The sequence below is a fragment of the Mauremys mutica genome, chromosome 26 (genome assembly GCF_020497125.1).
Source record: "Mauremys mutica isolate MM-2020 ecotype Southern chromosome 26, ASM2049712v1, whole genome shotgun sequence".
NCBI classification, from domain to species: Eukaryota; Metazoa; Chordata; order Testudines; family Geoemydidae; genus Mauremys; species Mauremys mutica.
This window is the reverse complement of record NC_059097.1, coordinates 15,463,714-15,483,712: the sequence shown is the minus strand read 5'-3', so window position 1 is coordinate 15,483,712 and position 19,999 is coordinate 15,463,714. Positions and strand designations below refer to the sequence as shown.

General features: G+C 60.1%; 1 protein-coding gene and 1 non-coding gene across 2 annotated transcripts in view; both read left to right on the top strand.

Annotated features, from left to right (window-relative positions):
- LOC123356631 overlaps positions 1-19,999 on the top strand; it is an 871,996-nt gene that overhangs the window by 271,480 nt on the left and 580,517 nt on the right. The window lies entirely within an intron of this gene.
- TRNAG-UCC lies at positions 847-918 on the top strand. The gene has a single exon. It is a non-coding gene; the product is annotated as a tRNA-Gly (tRNA).

Here is a 19,999-nt window from a genome sequence, read left to right as displayed (position 1 = left end):
ATCTACAATGCTGATGGATGTGTGATGGCAGCTTTTCTGGGTTTGTTGTTTGGTTTGGTTTGGTTTCTTAATTTAATATAAATTTTGCAACCAGTTATTTTTATAGAGGCCGAAACCTCTGTTCCGTTTGAGCCCAGCTGTGTAACCCTCAGGCCTGGCTCTGGAATCCTCCCCAGAACTGGCCTTGTGTTTTTTCTTTCATGTTTGATGTCTTTGGGGTTCACACATCCACACTACATGCGGTTTGCAGCAACAGATACTTTGAGAAAGTGATGTGTAACTTGTTTGTCCCTGTGTATAAGAATGCACCCCTGGGGCGGTGTCTTTGTCTGGCCTGGGGGGCAGTGGAGAGTCCCACCACTGACTAAGCTGGTCCATTGTTTGAGGCGCATATTGATAGTATGTCCTGTAGAGTCTGCGGGGAACTATTACCGTGCTTGGTTTAACAATAAACCTGGCCAGGTAGGGAACCGGAAAAAAAAAAATAAAGCCGATTGGCAGCACTTCAGCAGCAGCTAAAACGTGCCGCTTCATTCTTCGGCGGTAATTCGGCGGCAGGTCCTTCGGTCCCTCTCTTCCTCTTCGGCGACAGCTCAGAGGGGCAGAGAGAGACTGAGAGACCCGCCACTGAAGACCCGGACCTGCCGCCCCTTTCCATTGGCCGCCCCAAGCAGCTGCTTCCTTCGCTGGTGCCTGGAGCCGGCCCTGCATGTCCCCATCTATCAGTTACTCTAGGAACTTGTCTCTGCTCACAGGCTGCCACCAGCCTGTCTGGCCAGCTGCTGAGCTCTGTGGGGGTGAGTCCCTTGGCATAAGTGGCACCCGGGAGAAACCCTCCTGCCAGATGCACTGGTGGTATAGTGGTGAGCAGAGCTGCCTTCCAAGCAGTTGACCCGGGTTCGATTCCTGGCCAATGCAGGGCTGTGCCCTTTTCTTGGCCGGGAATTGGTTTTAATTTCAGTCCAGTTGTATCAGTTTATCAGTGGAACGGGAGAATGAATGTCCCACATCCCAGCAGGTCATTCAACACCCAGTGGAGGAAGAAAGGGGCGGGACTATACAGTGAGCTGCTGGAGTCATCCTGGCATTACAATGTTTGGTTTATTTTTTAAATGTTTCCTTTACCTCCCTCTCCATTTTGGACTCAGAGCCTTTAAGGGCAGAAGGGACCATCGTGATCATCTGGCTCAACCTCCTCCACCCCGTCCATAAACGTATCAAGCTCAGTCCTGAAGCCATTTTGGGTTTTTGCCCCACTGCTCCCCTTGGGAAGCTGTTCCAGAACTTCACTCCTCTGATGGTTAGAAACCTTCACCTAATTTCAAGGTTAAGCTTGTTGATGACCAGTTTATATCCATTAGTTCATTACTAGTGGGGGCCTGTGATAGTGTGGGGAAGGGAGGGAGAAAGCCTGGAGAACTGACCGTGGGAGCCAGAGAGATTCCCTGTTCCCCGACCACCCGTCTCTGGGAGGAACCAGCTGGAACTGCCCTTGGGAAGCTGCTGCTAATAACTCAGGTGTGAAAACATTCTGTTGGAATCAGATTAAAGCCTCCTCACACCCGGTGTCATGGTCATTGACCTGGCTCATTCCTGGGATGTTCCCAGCCACAGCAATGCAGTGAGTGGAACCAAATCCCTCTCCAGAGCCCAGGCGCACACACAAATCCTGGGGCTTTTCGTTCCTGGGCTGCTGGCGCCATCGTGTGGCCATTTGGTTTCACTCCTTTCTGTTAAAACTTTTAGCTTTCTGCGAAGAAATGTTAATTCCCTGGGAGAGACTCGGGAGCGTTTCTCTGTTTTGTGGTGTTAAGGATTGAAATGTTCCCCGGTTCCTCGATCCCCTGTGCTGCCCTGTTGCATCGCAAGAGCAGGAACGAAGTCCAAGCAGAGAGCGAGAGTGTGTGTGTATGCATCTCCCTTTATTCATTCCCAGCATGCTCTTATATATAACATGATAAGCAATCACAATTGCTAATTAGTTAATTAAACCCACACAGCCGCAGCTGTAACTCATAGGGTGATTATCATTCTACACACCTGTCTACCTATTCACAATTAGCTGGCCAATGAGAACAAGCCCAAGGCCAGCCCTTCACACACAATTCCCAATCCAGAAGCCTTCAGCATCTCACATTCAATCCCACATCTCCCCCCTTTATTTACAATCAAAAGAAAAGGGAAAAGGAAAACAAGATAAAAACATTCACCAAACATTTTCAACTTATAACAGCATAACACCACAATCTATTTTAATCAAATATTATTCATAAAACATTTGCAACTCATAACAGCATAACATTATAACCTATCATAAACAAAAAATTAAAACTTTATAAGATCAACCTATATGACCATTCAATCCTTAACATATAATTTCAAAAACATCAAACGAACAAAACAAAACACAATAAACAAATGATGTAACCTCTGCAGGACCCCCCCCTTTTTTTTTTTTTTTTGAAACATCCCTCAGCTGTCAGGTGATCAAACTGACACTGAGGGTGGGGGGGGGTCTTAAGGAAAAAACATCAAACCACATGACAACACAACGACAATTCTGGCCAGAAAACAGACAACACAAAACATAACAAGGAACATAAAACATAAATCTTAGTTCTAAATAATAATTGCATGGTACCACACAGATTTTCTTTCAAACACAAAAAATCATCTCAAGTGAGTAATTCATTCACGGAGGATCAGACAGAAAAAGTCCTGGCAGAGCTAACAAACAGCTCTCCTCTGGGGGCTCTGGTTCCGCGACATCTGAGCGCGTCTCGTGAGGCTCCTCCGCATCTGCCTGCCGTCACTCCGGAGGACGCAACCAAGGCCGGACCCACCTCGCTGGCATCCACCTGGGACCCGCATCAGTGGCAACACACACATAACCCCTGCCCCACGTTAGCAAGTCAACTGGTCCTTTCCATATTTGCTGCTGATAATCAAACCATTTGACCGAGGGTCGGGGGGCCGCACCCTGCTCTTCCCCAGTCATCCCGCTGACATGTTTAATCGCGGGGGGCACCTGGCTGTTTTTACCAAGATGTAACCAATTAAGCACGTAAAGAGTTTTCAGCAACCGAGCGGCAGGCGTCTTATCCAAGGCGTCTGCCCGCTCACTGCAAATCCCCCCTTTTTGTCTTAAAAGGAGCGCCTTAAAAGAGGCATGAGCACGTTCAATAATAGCTTGTAGTTTGTCTGCTTCAGCCTGAAGGGTTTGGACAAGCAGTTCTTTGGCTTGTAGCTCCTTCTTAATTTCACTCAGCTCAAGAACAGCAGCTCTATAATGACGATGGTTATGTGCTGCATCTACTTTGGCTGCCGCAACCTGCTTTTTAAGGTTATTAACTTTTGACTTTTCTCTTTCTAAGGCAGTCTGTAAAGCTTGAATATTTAGGACTGCTTGAACCCGGAGATTCAGCTGCACCAGGTCTGCCTCTCTCTCTGCTAGTACTGTTTCGGGGATGTTGCTGTGCTCTCGCAAAGCAATGTTAGACTGACCAAGACCAGTGAGCTTCCCCCGTTCATGTTCCAGTTCGAGGGCCAACTTCTTGTTTATTTCTTCCAAACGTTTTATCTTTCTCCTGAAACCTCTAGATTCTTGAAGCTCCTGGCTGGTGAGTGAAATTACTTCTTGCAGCTCTTTCTCCGACATCATCTTACTGTGGCTAACAGCCTGCAGCTCTATCTCCAAAGCTTGAATCCGTTCATGGGAAGCCTGGTTATTTCCTCCATCAGCGATTTGTGCATCCCGTTCTTTTTGCACTGACTGGAGGTGGCTTTCTAACTCCACTATCTGCTGGTGAACCTGGGATACTTCCTTCTGAAGTCTTGAGCATTCAACATCAATGGACTGCTTTTCACTTCGAAGTTTCAGTAACTCCCGTTTTAATTCTTTCACTTCCAAATCCAGCCGCTTCTTTGTAGATTTTAATTCACTAATCAGCTGGTCCTGTGAACTTGCATCTCTTTGATAAGCTTCCATCATTACCTTTTGCTGTAAGAACTGCTCCTTTACTTTTTGGGTCTGTTTCTTCAGGCTGGCACTTTCCTGTTGCAGATTTTCCACCTGGCTCAATTGTGCCAAGATTTCTGATACTGCCTCAGTACTTTCACCTAAGAAGTTTGCTCCTTCATCAAGTTCTTCTTTGCTTGCTTTTGCTGCCTGCAGAGCTACCTCTAGGACAATCTTCTCATTCTGCAAATATTGGATCGTGTCATCCTTAGAAATAACATCACCCTGGAATTCCTCTAACCTGGCCACCAGCTCATCATATTGAGTCTGTAGGTCATTTAGGGACTGCTCTTTGGTGTGCAATGATTCTTGGGTTAAGGTGAGCTGCTTCATGAGCACTAGATGCTCTTGCTGTAAAGATTCAAACTGTAGATCTCGCTGATGCAGAATCAATTTAACCTGTTCCAGTTCTCGCTCCAGTGTTACTGCAAAATCAGCCATTTTCTGCAGTTGTCTTCTCTCATCCTCAAACTCCTCCAATCGTCTCTGCGCGGTGAGCCATACTGGACTCAGGGAGAAAACCTCCTTATCGCCCTGAGCCACCGATTTCCAGAGCTCACAGCCCAACCGCTCCCAAACAGTTTTATTACTTGATTGAACGGAAAGTCCCCCTCTTCGTCCCCACCGCAACAGGCGGGATAACGCATCAGAGGGGAACTTTTCTCCCCACCGCTCCGTGATGCGTATCAAATCTGCTGACGCAGCAGTTCCCATATTAGCTGTTCACTTCTTGGTTCGAGTGTGCCTCCCTTGTCAGATGCCCTGCGGCTCCCAGCCGCTCGCTCGAACACCCTGCGGCTCCCAGCCACTTGTCAGGTACGCCTCCTTTCTTCGGACGCCCCGCGGCTTCCCAGCCGCTCACTCGGACGCCCCGCGGCTTCCCAGCCGCTCACTCGGACGCCATGCGGCTCCCAGCCGTTTGTCAGGTACGTCTCCCTGATTCGAACGTCCCGCGGCTTCCCAGCCGCTCGTTCGAATTCCCTGCGGCTCCCAGCCGCTTGTCAGGCACGCCTCCTTTCTCGGACGCCCTGCAGCTCTCAGCTGCTTGACACGGAGACTCAGGCACGCCTCCTTTCTCGGACGCCCTGCAGCTCTCAGCTGCTTGACACGGAGACTCAGGCACGCCTCCTTTCTCGGACGCCCTGCAGCTCTCAGCTGCTTGACACGGAGACTCAGGCACGCCTCCTTTCTCGGACGCCCTGCAGCTCTCAGCTGCTCGCTCGGACGCCCTGCAGCTCCCAGCTTTGATGCGTTCCCACTTGGCGCGGCGGTTCTGGAACCAGATCTTGACCTGTACCTCGCTGAGCTTGAGGGCGTGAGCGATCTGCGAGCGCGCCGTCAGGCTCAGGTACTTCTTGCAGTGGAATTCCTTCTCCAGCTCCAGCAGCTGCTCGCTCGTGAAAGCTGTGCGCCTTTTTTTTTTCCGGCCGCTCGACGCTGGGACTTCAGGCGCGTCCCTCTTTTTCTTTTTATCAATTCAGGCCACCGACACTATCCTCATTCATCACATCGGGGTCACCATTTGTTGCATCGCAAGAGCAGGAACGAAGTCCAAGCAGAGAGCGAGAGTGTGTGTGTATGCATCTCCCTTTATTCATTCCCAGAATGCTCTTATATATAACATGATAAGCAATCACAATTGCTAATTAGTTAATTAAACCCACACAGCCGCAGCTGTAACTCATAGGGTGATTATCATTCTACACACCTGTCTACCTATTCACAATTAGCTGGCCAATGAGAACAAGCCCAAGGCCAGCCCTTCACACACAATTCCCAATCCAGAAGCCTTCAGCTTCTCACATTCAATCCCACACTGCCCTTGACGCATCCAGGAAGGAGAACAACATTTCATTGCACTCGTGTGATTTGTAACACAGCACCAGCCAAAACTGCTCCGTTTGGCACAGCCGCCCCACCCTGCTGCGGAGCTGGGCGGAGCAGGGGGGTCTGTGCAAACACGGTCTGTTCCTGACGTCTTCCCCCAGCTCCTCACTAGATGTGAGGGGGGAGCTCACTCAGACCCTGCTTCCGCTTAGTATTTAAAAACTCCTTATTGGCCCTACCTCTGCCGGCCTTGGATTTCTCCTCCCGTCCCTTCCCTGACAGCTCCGATGAGGTGGCTGAGTGGTTACGGTGATGCTGCTCATCCATTGTGCTCTGCACGCGTGGGTTCAAATCCCATCCTCATCGGAGACCTTCTGTCTTCCTGTACAAACAACCCTCTTCCCCCTTTGGTACAATCACAGACCAAACCATGTTGCTTCCTGCCAACAAAAACCATCCCAGGAACTCAGAACCCCCCTGCTTAAAATACAAGGTCTAAACACCAGATTTCTCAAAGAATTCGCTGGTCCTGGATTTCTTAGTTTTTATCTCAAAAGGGAACATCCTCCTCATCTCCCCCAAACACCCCGGGACCTCCACAAATTATTAAAATGCCCCCGGCCTCCTCATGTCCCCGCCCAGTCTCCTGCCTTCCGCACCCCCAGTCCCATCTCCCCTCCTCCCCCAGGTCCCATCTCATCTCCCCCCCCCATCCCATCTGCCCCCTTCTACCCAGTCCTGTGTCCCCCTCCCCGATCCCATCTCCCCCATCCCCCCCCGTCCCGTCTCCCCCCCGGGCTGGGGTCTCTGAGCTCTGTCCCTGCCAGCTCCGGCCCAGGGGCTGCCCCTCCCCCCGGGCAGGGCGGGGCTAATGTGAGACCCCGCCCCCAGCGCAGGCCCCGCGGGAGGGGGAGGGGCAGGTCCCGCGGGGCCGGGAGCAGCAGGAGGGGCCCGGAGTGGGGGGAGGGAGGAGGAATAAGGGGCGGGGCTGTGGAGAACCCTGCCCCCAACGGAGGGGGCAGCGCCGCCTCACAGTCCCGCGGCGCGCTCCAATGGCCCTAACGGCCGGACCCGTCACGTGACTCCTCCCCCGGCTCCCCGCCCCGCGCGCCGCGCTCCAACAGCCCTAACGGCCGGACCCGTCACGTGACTCCTCCTCCGGCTCCCCCCCCGCGCGCCGCGCTCCAACGGCCCTAACGGCCGGACCCGTCACGTGACCCCTCCTCCGGCTCCCCCCCCGCGCGCCGCGCTCCAATGGCCCTAACGGCCGGACCCGTCACGTGACTCCTCCTCCGGCTCCCCCCGCCGCGCGCTGCGCTCCAACGGTCCTAACGGCCGGGACCCGTCACGTGACTCCTCCTCCGGCTCCCCCCCCGCGCGCCGCGCTCCAACGGCCCTAACGGCCGGACCCGTCACGTGACCCCTCCTCCGGCTCCCCCCCCCCGCGCGCCGCGCTCCAACGGCCCTAACGGCCGGACCCGTCACGTGACTCCTCCTCCGGCTCCCCCCCCCGCGCGCCGCGCTCCAACGGCCCTAACGGCCGGACCCGTCACGTGACCCCTCCTCCGGCTCCCCCCCCGGCGCGCCGCGCTCCAACGGCCCTAACGGCCGGACCCGTCACGTGACCCCTCCTCCGGCTCCCCCCCCGCGCGCCGCGCTCCAACGGCCCTAACGGCCGGACCCGTCACGTGACTCCGCCTCCGGCTCCCCCCCCCCCGCGCGCCGCGCTCCAACGGCCCGAACGGCCGGGACCCGTCACGTGACTCCTCCCCCGGCTCCCCCCCCCGCGCGCCGCGCTCCAACGGTCCTAACGGCCGGGACCCGTCACGTGACTCCTCCTCCGGCTCCCCCCCCGCGCGCCGCGCTCCAACGGCCCTAACGGCCGGACCCGTCACGTGACTCCTCCCCCGGCTCCCCCCCCCCGCGCGCCGCGCTCCAACGGCCCTAACGGCCGGACCCGTCACGTGACCCCTCCCCCGGCTCCCCCCCCCGCGCGCCGCGCTCCAACGGCCCTAACGGCCGGACCCGTCACGTGACCCCTCCCCCGGCTCCCCCCCCCGCGCGCCGCGCTCCAACGACCCTAACGGCCGGACCCGTCACGTGACCCCTCCTCCGGCTCCCCCCCCGCGCGCCGCGCTCCAACGACCCTAACGGCCGGACCCGTCACGTGACCCCTCCCCCGGCTCCCCCCCCCCGCGCGCCGCGCTCCAACGGCCCTAACGGCCGGACCCATCACGTGACTCCTCCTCCGGCTCCCCCCCCCCCGCGCTCCAACGGCCCTAACGGCCGGTGTAACGACAGAAACATGAACCGCTCCCGATTCGCTACTTTGGCTGCACTGAGCATGCGCGGCCGAACTGAGCATGCCCAGTAACCTCCGCTGTCGCCACTGCCCTCTCTCTGCCCTCACTGCTACCCACGATTTGCTGCCTGCTCTTTGGGGGCGTTTAAAAGGCTCAAGGGGGCAAATCGCAGCGGGGGGGCTGCCAGGGTCTGAGCGGGGGGCAGAAATTGACTGGCCAGAGGGGGTCAAGCTGCTGTAGGCAGCGGCAGGAGAGAGGCTGAAGGGGAAAAATCGGGGGTGGGGGGTGGGAGCCGGGGTTAAGCCTGGGGGGGGGAGACGCTGCCAGACCCTGTGCGGGGACAAAACCCCCGTTTAGGGAGGGGGTGGGGGGGACAGGGGCCCCTCGGGACGAGGCCCCTGCTGGGCTCGCAGATCTGGGGGTGTCGGGGCTGGGGGGGGCACAGGCTGTTTTCAGTTCTGCCGCGTGTCAGCCCCGGAGCAGGGGGCGGGTTCCTGGGGCTGGGGCTTAAAGGCACCGGCAGCCCAATTCCCAGACTGTCAAAGCCCAGACACCGCGGGTCCTCTCTGTCCTGTACAAGTGCTGCGGGGCTGTTACTGCTCCAGCCGGGAGCCTGAATGCGGGGAAATACCGTACAGACGCCCCCTCCCTCCCTCCCTCCCACTCTGCCTCTCACATTGTGACTGTGGAAAAGTGTCTGCTGTCATTTTCTATGTCTCTATGAAATCCCTGCAGCTCCTTTCTCTTGTACAACGTGCTGAGCTGCTAACTCCCTCCCAGAGCCCACGTGTCTGTACCCCCCTGTACCCCAACCCCCTGCCCCAGCTCAGAGCCTGCACCCCTCACTCAAACTCCCCATAGCCTGCAACCCTCCCGCACCCCCAACTCCCTCCCAGAGCCGCGTGTCCACACCCCCTCCTGTACCCCAATCCCCTGCCCCAGGTCAGAGCCTGCACCCCTCACTCAAACTCCCCATAGCCTGCAACCCTCCCGCCCCCCAACTCCATCCCAGAGCCGCGTGTCCGCACCCCCTCCTGCACCCCAACCCCCTGCCCCAGGTCAGAGCCTGCACCCCTCACTCAAACTCCCCATAGCCTGCAACCCTCCTGCACCCCAACTCCCTCCCCGAGCCGCGTGTCCACACCCCCTCCTGTACCCAAACCCCCTGCCCCAGCTCAGAGCCTGCACCCCTCCCTCAAACTCCCCATAGCCTGCAACCCTCCTGCACCCCCAACTCCATCCCAGAGCCGCGTGTCCGCACCCCCCCTGTACCCCAACCCCCTGCCCCAGGTCAGAGCCTGCACCCCTCACTCAAACTCCCCATAGCCTGCAACCTTCCTGCACCCCCAACTCCCTCCCAGAGCCGCGTGTCCACACCCCCTCCTGTACCCCAACCCCCTGCCCCAGCTCAGAGCCTGCACCCCTCACTCAAACTCCCCATAGCCTGCAACCCTCCTGCACCCCCAACTCCCTCCCAGAGCCGCGTGTCCACACCCCCTCCTGTACCCCAATCCCCTGCCCCAGCTCAGAGCCTGCACCCCTCACTCAAACTCCCCATAGCCTGCAACCCTCCTGCACCCCCAACTCCATCCCAGAGCCGCGTGTCCACACCCCCTCCTGTACCCCAATCCTCTGCCCCAGCTCAGAGCCTGCACCCCTCACTCAAACTCCCCATAGCCTGCAACCCTCCTGCACCCCAACTCCATCCCAGAGCCGCGTGTCCACACCCCCTCCTGCACCCCAACCCCCTGCCCCAGCTCAGAGCCTGCACCCGTCACTCAATCTCCCCATAGCCTGCAACCCTCCTGCACCCCCACCTCCCTCCCAGAGCCGCGTGTCCGCACCCCCCCCGTACCCCAATCCTCTGCCCCAGGTCAGAGCCTGCACCCCTCACTCAAACTCCCCATAGCCTGCAACCCTCCCGCCCCCCAACTCCCTCCCAGAGCCCACGTGTCTGCACCCCCCTGTACCCCAACCCCCTGCCCCAGCTCAGAGCCTGCACCCCTCACTCAAACTCCCCATAGCCTGCAACCCTCCTGCACCCCCAACTCCCTCCCAGAGCCGCGTGTCCACACCCCCTCCTGTACCCCAATCCCCTGCCCCAGCTCAGAGCCTGCACCCCTCACTCAAACTACCCATAGCCTGCAACCCTCCTGCACCACCAACTCCATCCCAGAGCCGCGTGTCCGCACCCCCTCCTGTACCCGAATCCCCTGCCCCAGGTCAGAGCCTGCACCCCTCACTCAAACTCCCCATAGCCTGCAACCCTCCTGCACCCCCAACTCCATCCCAGAGCCGCGTGTCCGCACCCCCTCCTGCACCCCAATCCCCTGCCCCAGCTCAGAGCCTGCACCCCTCACTCAAACTCCCCATAGCCTGCAACCCTCCTGCACGCCCAACTCCCTCCCAGAGCCGCGTGTCCACACCCCATCCTGTACCCCAATCCCCTGCCCCAGCTCAGAGCCTGCACCCCTCACTCAAACTCCCCATAGCCTGCAACCCTCCTGCACCCCGAACTCCCTCCCAGAGCCCACATGTCTGCACCCCCCTGTACCCCAATCCCCTGCCCCAGCTCAGAGCCTGCACCCCTCACTCAAACTCCCCATAGCCTGCAACCCTCCGGCACCCCCAACTCCCTCCCAGAGCCGCGTGTCCACACCCCCTCCTGCACCCCAATCCCCTGCCCCAGCTCAGAGCCTGCACCCCTCACTCAAACTCCCCATTGCCTGCAACCATCCTGCACCCCCAACTCCCTCCCAGAGCCGCGTGTCCACACCCCCTCCTGTACCCCAATCCCCTGCCCCAGCTCAGAGCCTGCACCCCTCACTCAAACTCCCCATAGCCTGCAACCCTCCTGCACCCCCAACTCCATCCCAGAGCCGCGTGTCCGCACCCCCTCCTGCACCCCAATCCCCTGCCCCAGCTCAGAGCCTGCACCCCTCACTCAAACTCCCCATAGCCTGCAACCCTCCTGCACCCCCAACTCCATACCAGAGCCGCGTGTCCACACCCCCTCCTGCACCCCAATCCCCTGCCCCAGCTCAGAGCCTGCACCCGTCACTCAAACTCCCCATAGCCTGCAACCCTCCTGCACCCCCAACTCCCTCCCAGAGCCGCGTGTCCACACCCCCTCCTGTACCCCAACCCCCTGCCCCAGCTCAGAGCCTGCACCCCTCACTCAAACTCCCCATAGCCTGCAACCCTCCTGCACCCCCAACTCGCTGCCTGAGCCGCGTGTCCGCACCCCCTCCTGCACCCCAACCCCCTGCCCCAGCTCAGAGCCTTCACCCCTCACTCAAACTCCCCATAGCCTGCAACCCTCCTGCACCCCAACTCCATCCCAGAGCCGCGTGTCCGCACCCCCTCCTGTACCCAAACCCCCTGCCCCAGCTCAGAGCCTTCACCCCTCACTCAAACTCCCCATAGCCTGCAACCCTCCTGCACCCCCAACTCCCTTCCAGAGCCGCGTGTCTGCACCCCCCTGTACCCCAATCCTCTGCCCCAGCTCAGAGCCTGCACCCCTCACTCAATCTCCCCATAGCCTGCAACCCTCCTGCACCCCCAACTCCATCCCAGAGCCGCGTGTCCACTCCCCCTCCTGCACCCCAATCCCCTGCCCCAGCTCAGAGCCTGCACCCCTCACTCAAACTCCCCATAGCCTGCAACCCTCCTGCACCCCCAACTCCCTCCCAGAGCCGCGTGTCCACACCCCCCTGTACCCCAATCCTCTGCCCCAGCTCAGAGCCTGCACCCCTCACTCAATCTCCCCATAGCCTACAACCCTCCCACCCCCCAACTCCATCCCAGAGCCGCGTGTCCGCACCCCCTCCTGCACCCCAACCCCCTGCCCCAGCTCAGAGCCTGCACCCCTCACTCAAACTCCCCATAGCCTGCAACCCTCCTGCACCCCCAACTCCCTCCCAGAGCCGCGTGTCCGCACCCCCTCCTGTACCCCAATCCTCTGCCCCAGCTCAGAGCCTGCACCCCTCACTCAAACTCCCCATAGCCTGCAACCCTCCCGCCCCACAACTCCCTCCCAGAGCCGCGTGTCCACACCCCCTCCTGTACCCCAATCCCCTGCCCCAGCTCAGAGCCTGCACCCCTCACTCAAACTCCCCATAGCCTGCAACCCTCCTGCACCCCAACTCCCTCCCCGAGCCGCGTGTCCACACCCCCTCCTGTACCCCAATCCCCTGCCCCAGCTCAGAGCCTGCACCACTCACTCAAACTCCCCATAGCCTGCAACCCTCCTGCACCCCAACTCCCTCCCAGAGCCGCGTGTCTGCACCCCCTCCTGTACCCCAATCCCCTGCCCCAGCTCAGAGCCTGCACCCCTCACTCAAACTCCCCATAGCCTGCAACCCTCCTGCACCCCCAACTCCCTCCCAGAGCCGCGTGTCCACACCCCCTCCTGCACCCCAATCCTCTGCCCCAGCTCAGAGCCTGCACCCCTCACTCAATCTCCCCATAGCCTGCATCCCTCCTGCACCCCCAACTCCCTCCCAGAGCCGCGTGTCCGCACCCCCTCCTGCACCCCAATCCCCTGCCCCAGGTCAGAGCCTGCACCCCTCACTCAAACTCCACATAGCCTGCACCCCTCCTGCACCCCCAACTCCCTCCCAGAGCCGTGTGTCTGCACCCCCTCCTGTACCCCAATCCCCTGCCCCAGCTCAGAGCCTGCACCCCTCACTCAAACTCCCCATAGCCTGCAACCCTCCTGCACCCCCAACTCCCTCCCAGAGCCGCGTGTCCGCACCCCCTCCTGTACCCCAATCCCCTGCCCCAGCTCAGAGCCTGCACCCCTCACTCAAACTCCCCATAGCCTGCAACCCTCCTGCACCCCAACTCCCTCCCCGAGCCGCGTGTCCACACCCCCTCCTGTACCCCAATCCCCTGCCCCAGCTCAGAGCCTGCACCCCTCACTCAAACTCCCCATAGCCTGCAACCCTCCTGCACCCCAACTCCCTCCCAGAGCCGCGTGTCTGCACCCCCTCCTGTACCCCAATCCCCTGCCCCAGCTCAGAGCCTGCACCCCTCACTCAAACTCCCCATAGCCTGCAACCCTCCTGCACCCCCAACTCCCTCCCAGAGCCGCGTGTCCACACCCCCTCCTGCACCCCAATCCTCTGCCCCAGCTCAGAGCCTGCACCCCTCACTCAAACACCCCATAGCCTGCATCCCTCCTGCACCCCCAACTCCCTCCCAGAGCCGCATGTCCGCACCCCCTCCTGCACCCCAATCCCCTGCCCCAGGTCAGAGCCTGCACCCCTCACTCAAACTCCCCATAGCCTGCACCCCTCCTGCACCCCCAACTCCCTCCCAGAGCCGTGTGTCTGCACCCCCTCCTGTACCCCAATCCCCTGCCCCAGCTCAGAGCCTGCACCCCTCACTCAAACTCCCCATAGCCTGCAACCCTCCTGCACCCCCAACTCCCTCCCAGAGCCGCGTGTCCGCACCCCCTCCTGTACCCCAATCCCCTGCCCCAGCTCAGAGCCTGCACCCCTCACTCAAACTCCCCATAGCCTGCAACCCTCCCGCCCCCCAACTCCATCCCAGAGCCGCGTGTCCACACCCCCTCCTGTACCCCAATCCTCTGCCCCAGCTCAGAGCCTGCACCCCTCACTCAAACTCCCCATAGCCTGCAACCCTCCTGCACCCCAACTCCCTCCCAGAGCCGCGTGTCCGCACCCCCTCCTGCACCCCAATCCCCTGCCCCAGGTCAGAGCCTGCACCCCTCACTCAAACTCCCCATAGCCTGCAACCCTCCTGCACCCCCAACTCCCTCCCAGAGCCGCGTGTCCACACCCCCTCCTGTACCCCAACCCCCTGCCCCAGCTCAGAGCCTGCACCCCTCACTCAATCTCCCCATAGCCTGCAACCCTCCTGCACCCCCAACTCCCTCCCAGAGCCGCGTGTCCACACCCCCTCCTGTACCCCAATCCTCTGCCCCAGCTCAGAGCCTGCACCCCTCACTCAAACTCCCCATAGCCTGCAACCCTCCTGCACCCCCAACTCCCTCCCAGACCCGCGTGTCCACACCCCCTCCTGTACCCCAACCCCCTGCCCCAGCTCAGAGCCTGCACCCCTCACTCAAACTCCCCATAGCCTGCAACCCTCCCGCCCCCCAACTCCCTCCCAGAGCCGCGTGTCCGCACCCCCTCCGGCACCCCAACCCCCTGCCCCAGCTCAGAGCCTGCACCCCTCACTCAAACTCCCCATAGCCTGCAACCCTCCTGCACCCCCAACTCCCTCCCAGAGCCGCGTGTCCACACCCCCTCCTGCACCCCAATCCTCTGCCCCAGCTCAGAGCCTGCACCCCTCACTCAAACTCCCCATAGCCTGCAACCCTCCTGCACCCCCAACTCCATCCCAGAGCCGCGTGTCCACACCCCCTCCTGCACCCCAATCCCCTGCCCCAGCTCAGAGCCTTCACCCCTCACTCAATCTCCCCATAGCCTGCAACCCTCCTGCACCCCCAACTCCCTCCCAGAGCCGCGTGTCCACACCCCCTCCTGTACCCCAATCCCCTGCCCCAGCTCAGAGCCTGCACCCCTCACTCAAACTCCCCATAGCCTGCAACCCTCCTGCACCCCCAACTCCCTCCCAGAGCCGCGTGTCCACACCCCCTCCTGTACCCCAATCCACTGCCCCAGGTCAGAGCCTGCACCCCTCACTCAAACTCCCCATAGCCTGCAACCCTCCTGCACCCCCAACTCCCTCCCAGAGCCGCGTGTCCACACCCCCTCCTGTACCCCAATCCTCTGCCCCAGCTCAGAGCCTGCACCCCTCACTCAAACTCCCCATAGCCTGCAACCCTCCTGCACCCCCAACTCCCTCCCAGAGCCGCGTGTCCACACCCCCTCCTGTACCCCAATCCTCTGCCCCAGGTCAGAGCCTGCACCCCTCACTCAAACTCCCCATAGCCTGCAACCCTCCTGCACCCCCAACTCCCTCCCAGAGCCGCGTGTCCACACCCCCTCCTGTACCCCAATCCCCTGCCCCAGCTCAGAGCCTGCACCCCTCACTCAAACTCCCCATAGCCTGCAACCCTCCTGCCCCCCAACTCCCTCCCAGAGCCGCGTGTCTTAAATCCAGGCTGGGGCGGGTCAGATGGGGGGGGGGGACATGAGAGTTTGGGGGGGGGGCGGGTCAGATGGGGGGATTTAAAGGGCTTCTCCAGGCTCCCTGGGGGGGGGGCGGCTGGAGGAGCCCTTTAATTCCCGCCTGTAGCTCCAGCGGCCGGGCTGGGGCCGGGATTTAAAGGCCCGGAGCTCCACCGTGGCTGGAGCCTCAGGCCCTTTAGTTCGCCCCCGGGGGCTCCCAGCCACCTCTGCAGCTGGGAGCCCCCTGGGTGATTTAGAGGCCCCGGGACTCCCAGCCACAGCTGCTGCCCCAGGGCCTTTAAATGTTGCGGCCTCGTCGCCTCTTCCGGCTGAGGCCCCCCCGGGACTGGGGCTGTCGGGGGGGGGGAGTCCTGTGAGTTACTGCCCGGGACAGACACATTCACAACCAGGGCGGCCGCCGCGGGGCCTTCACGGAAGGAGCCGGGATGAGGGACAGAAACACCCCCTGCCCCAGGGGTCACGTGTTACCCAGAGACGATGGGGGTCTCCGGCTCCACCGCTCCAGCCCCAGCCTGGGGCGGGTCAGATCGGGGGGGGGGGGGCGGGACGCGGGGACATGAGAGTTCGCCTGAGAAGCGGGAAGGCACCGGCGGGGGGAGGGGCCGGGGGGGGTCTCTGCGGGGGCAGGGGCCGGGGGGGGGTCTGTGCGGGGGGAGGGTCCGGTTGACCCCGGGACCCGCCCGTACCTGGGCCGCAGAGGGCGGAAGCGGCCCCGGGGCAGGCTGGGAGATGTAGTTCCGGACTCTCCCGGGAGCGGAAGTGACGTCGGGCGGGGAGGCGGGGCCGGGCTGCGAACGCGCGCGGGGCCGTTGGAGCCTCTCCCGGGGACGGGGCCGGAGACGGTTGGTGCCGTTGGAGCTCTGGGCATGCGCAGATCGCGGCGCGCGGGGAGAGGGGGAGAGCTGCCGCCTCCAGGTACCGGAGCGGGGCCGGGGCCGGGCGGTGACTCTGCCCCAGTGTCCGGGGGGAGGGGCCCGGCCCCACTGGGGTCCCTGCGCGGTGCGGGGCCGGGGGGGGGCAGGTGACCCCCCCCCCCGAGGAGGGGCGGGGAGAGAAAGGGGGGGGCTGAGATCCCCTCGGATTTACCGCTGCCCCCCCCGTGGGGACCCTCCTCCCCCCCCGCCCTGCCCCCTTTCTCCCTAGAGAGCCACGAGCAGCGCCCAGGGTGACCCCCCCTCCCCCCACCCCTGAGAAGTTCCCCCCCCCCCCCCGATTGTGCCCCATTTTCTCTCCCCTTCGCCAGTGGCCAGTTCAGGTCTCAGGTTTGGGGGTTTCCCCCATTTCCACCTGCCGGGATTTGTCCTTGTGCGGGTGGGAAATGGTTCCCCCCAGTGATTCCTGAGCTGGGCAGAGGCTGGGGGGGCCCTGAGACAGGGACACCTCTGGGCTAGGCTGGGGGGGCCCCTCTCTGCTGGCAACGGGGCCTGGGACGGGCCAGGAAGGGGAGGGAGGAGCAAGTGCCCCCCCCCATGGAGACGGCCCAGCCCCGGGTTTCCCCTCCCAGCAACTTCCCCTCCCCCCATCCAGCAGCCCCCCCTGCCCCCCCTCATCACCTGCTAGTCACATTCCCAGACCCCACTGCCAGCCCCTCCCCCACCCTGCCCAACCCAGCAGCCCCCCCCCCCCCCCGCTTGCTAGTCACTTTCCCAGACCCCGCAGCCAGTGACCTTCTGGCTCCAGCCCCCTCCTGTCCCCTGTGAAACCCACATCACCCAGGGCTCCCCCCCCCCCGGCCGTGTGAGTGTGGGGGAAGGGGAAACCATCCCATTCTGCTGTGGATTGAATATCCCTGTATAACCCCCCCCGTTTCCCCTCTTTTCCCTTGAACTGTTGAACGGTGACAGAAAGTCTCCCCCGATGTTGGCGCTTCTCCCTTATATTGGCAAATATTTACTGTGTGCCCCATTTTCCCCTCAGGTCTGAAATACTGATCTCAAATGCTTGGAAATCTTCCCGCTTTTCTCCCCAGGTGTGTGACTGAGGTCAGGGCCCTTATCGTACTGAGCGTGGCTCAGGCCTTGCCTGAGATCAGGTCCCCCAGTGTGCTGGGCGCTGCACAAACCCTGACTGAGTTTGGGGCACTGGTTGTGCCAGGCCCTGCATCAACACCAAGTGAAATCAGGCTCCTATTCTGCCAGGCCCTGCAGAGACCCCAAGTGAGATCAGACCCCACTGTTGTGCCAGGGAAAACTGACACCTGGAGCGAGATCACGGCCCCCCTTGTGCCAGGCAGCACACGGCTGCGGCGCAGATTCCTGGCTCCATTGTGCTGGGCACTTCAGAGACCTCAACTGAGATCTGTGTCCCCGTCGGGCCTGGCCCCGCACTGACCCCGACCCAGATCACACCCCAATACTCTACTGGGCGCTGCACAGACCCCGACAGAGATCCTGCCCCCACATTTTGTCAGATGTTGCAGGGACCCCAAAACAAAATCCGGGATCCTGTAATGCCGGGAATTGCAGAACTTCTGACTGAGGTCAGGCTCGGGCTGGGGCCAGGCTGTAGGACCCTGCGAGGTGGGAGGGTGCCAGACCTTGGGCTGCAGCCCCAGCCGGAACATGGACACCACAATTAAACAGCCCCACAGCCTGAGCCGTGTGAGCCCAAGTCAGCGGGCACGGGCCAGCCGCCGGTGTCTGACTGCAGTGTGGACATGCCCACAGGGATAGAGAGGCCTTGCCACAAAAAGTCCGTGCTTGCATCTGAAGAAGTGGGTATTGACCCACGAAAGCTCATGCTGCAAAACTTCTGTTAGTCTATAAGGTGCCACAGGACTCTTTGGTGCTTCCATTTTAGAGGGGGGGAAACTGAAGCTCAGAGAGCTGAAGTAATTTGCTCAAGTTTGCGTGGAGAATTTGGGGCAAAACTGGGAACTGAACCCAGATTGTTTCAATTCTTGCCTCTCCCCTTAACCCCAAGCCCAGCGTGTGTGTGTGCAGTGTTGTTTTGGCCTGTGTTTGCCTTGCATTGGCTTCCAAGGGAGACTGTGGAATTTCCTTCATTGGAGGTTTTTAAGACCAGGTTAGAGATACACCAGTCTGGGAATGTCTAGGGATACTTGGTCCTGCCTCAGCACAGGGGGCTGGAGTAGACGCCCTCTCAAGATCCCTTCCAGGCCTACACTGAAATAATTCTCTTTTGTGCTGTGTTGTGTTTGACGCTGAGCTGTTTCGCATGGTGCCGTTTGGAACTGTGATTGCACCATGTTGTGTAGCAGTTTTATGGTGCATTGTTTTGCCTCAGCGAGTTTGGTACCTGTGCTGTGTTGGTTTGAGTTGAGCTCTTTTCCATTGTGTGCTTTTGTCCTAGGGTGTGTTAGTTAGAATTGTGTTGCTTTCTTTTCCTTTGTATTGTCATTTTATGCTGTGGAGTGTGGGTTTTTTGTTTTTTTTTCCCTCTGAATTGCCTGACATTGTGTTGTGGTGGGTTTTATTCTGTATGTTGTGTTTTCATACGTATCTATTGTAGGGCAGCCTAGACATGTAGGGCCTCAAGCTGTCATCAAGTCCAGCTCTCCCTGCCGAGGCAGGGCCCGGTCTGTGTGGATTATCTCTGTCAGAGGTGTGTCCTGCCTGCCAGCCCCCCTTGTCAGACTTTTCCCGAGCTGACCTGCCTTAGCTCTGGGGACACCCACACGGATCTGAGTGGTGAGCAGCTCTGGAGAGAGGAGACCCCAGTGAGAGGGCAGCTGGGTAAAGAGACTGAAGTGGGGAGGAGAAACATTGACGTGCCCGAGGTCTCCCAGGCTGTCCGTGACCGAGCTAGAAATAGAGCCCAGGTCTAGGGCTGTTTTGGGCACTGAAGGTCTCTGCCACCCTGGTGTTTCAGGCACTGGTGCAAACCCTTAGTACAGACAGAATTTACGCTAGTGCGCTCTGATTGGCACTGGTGCACCATGTCCCAGTTTGAAGGCTTGCGGTGGTCGGGGGGACAGTGACCTCACGGTACCAAAGCAGGACGTCAGCAGAGCAGACGCACACACCGTAGCTCTGCCTGGAACACGCAGCATTCACTGCCAGACGGGCTGGGCGATTTTTCAGGGGCCCAGCTTGATGTGCCTGGCTGGGGTGGATTCAGTTCACAGGGGTCTGGGGCGCTGATCGTTCGGGATGTTCCTTTTTGCATAGTCAGTTCTTTCCCTTTATCGTTTTTCCCCCCACCTGTGCCCGATGTCGCTCTCTTCTTAACTTGCTTCGGTTATTTCAGTTCCAGTGTTTAAATGGGATCTAATCATTGCAAAGCTGAATGAAAGACCAAACAAACAGAACCATTTGAATGTTGGCACAGAGCTGGTAGAACTGTACCTAGTGAAGCTCTGCTGTAATGACCTGTAAAATGCATCTGACGCAGTGGGGATTCACCCACGAAAGCTCATGCTCCAAAACGTCTGTTAGTCTGTAAGGTGCCACAGGACTCTTTGGTGCTTTTACAGCTCCAGACTGACACGGCTCCCCCGCTGGTACTTGTACTGACCTGGTCCCCGTAGCATGTTCTGGTGGGGCGCATAAGGCAATGTCAAAGAGCCACAAGCGCGTTTTAGGGCGAAAGGGCTCGTCCGGTGTTTGCTCTCTAGGGAGCATGTCACCGGCCAGGCCTTGCAGTCTGTCAGGAGTCGTGCGCTGGGTTGTATTTAGTCATCTCAAAGTCAAAGGCTAAGACGGCTGGTTCACAATGTCCAATGAAATCTTGCAACCAGTTATACTAACAGACTCTGATGCTGATAA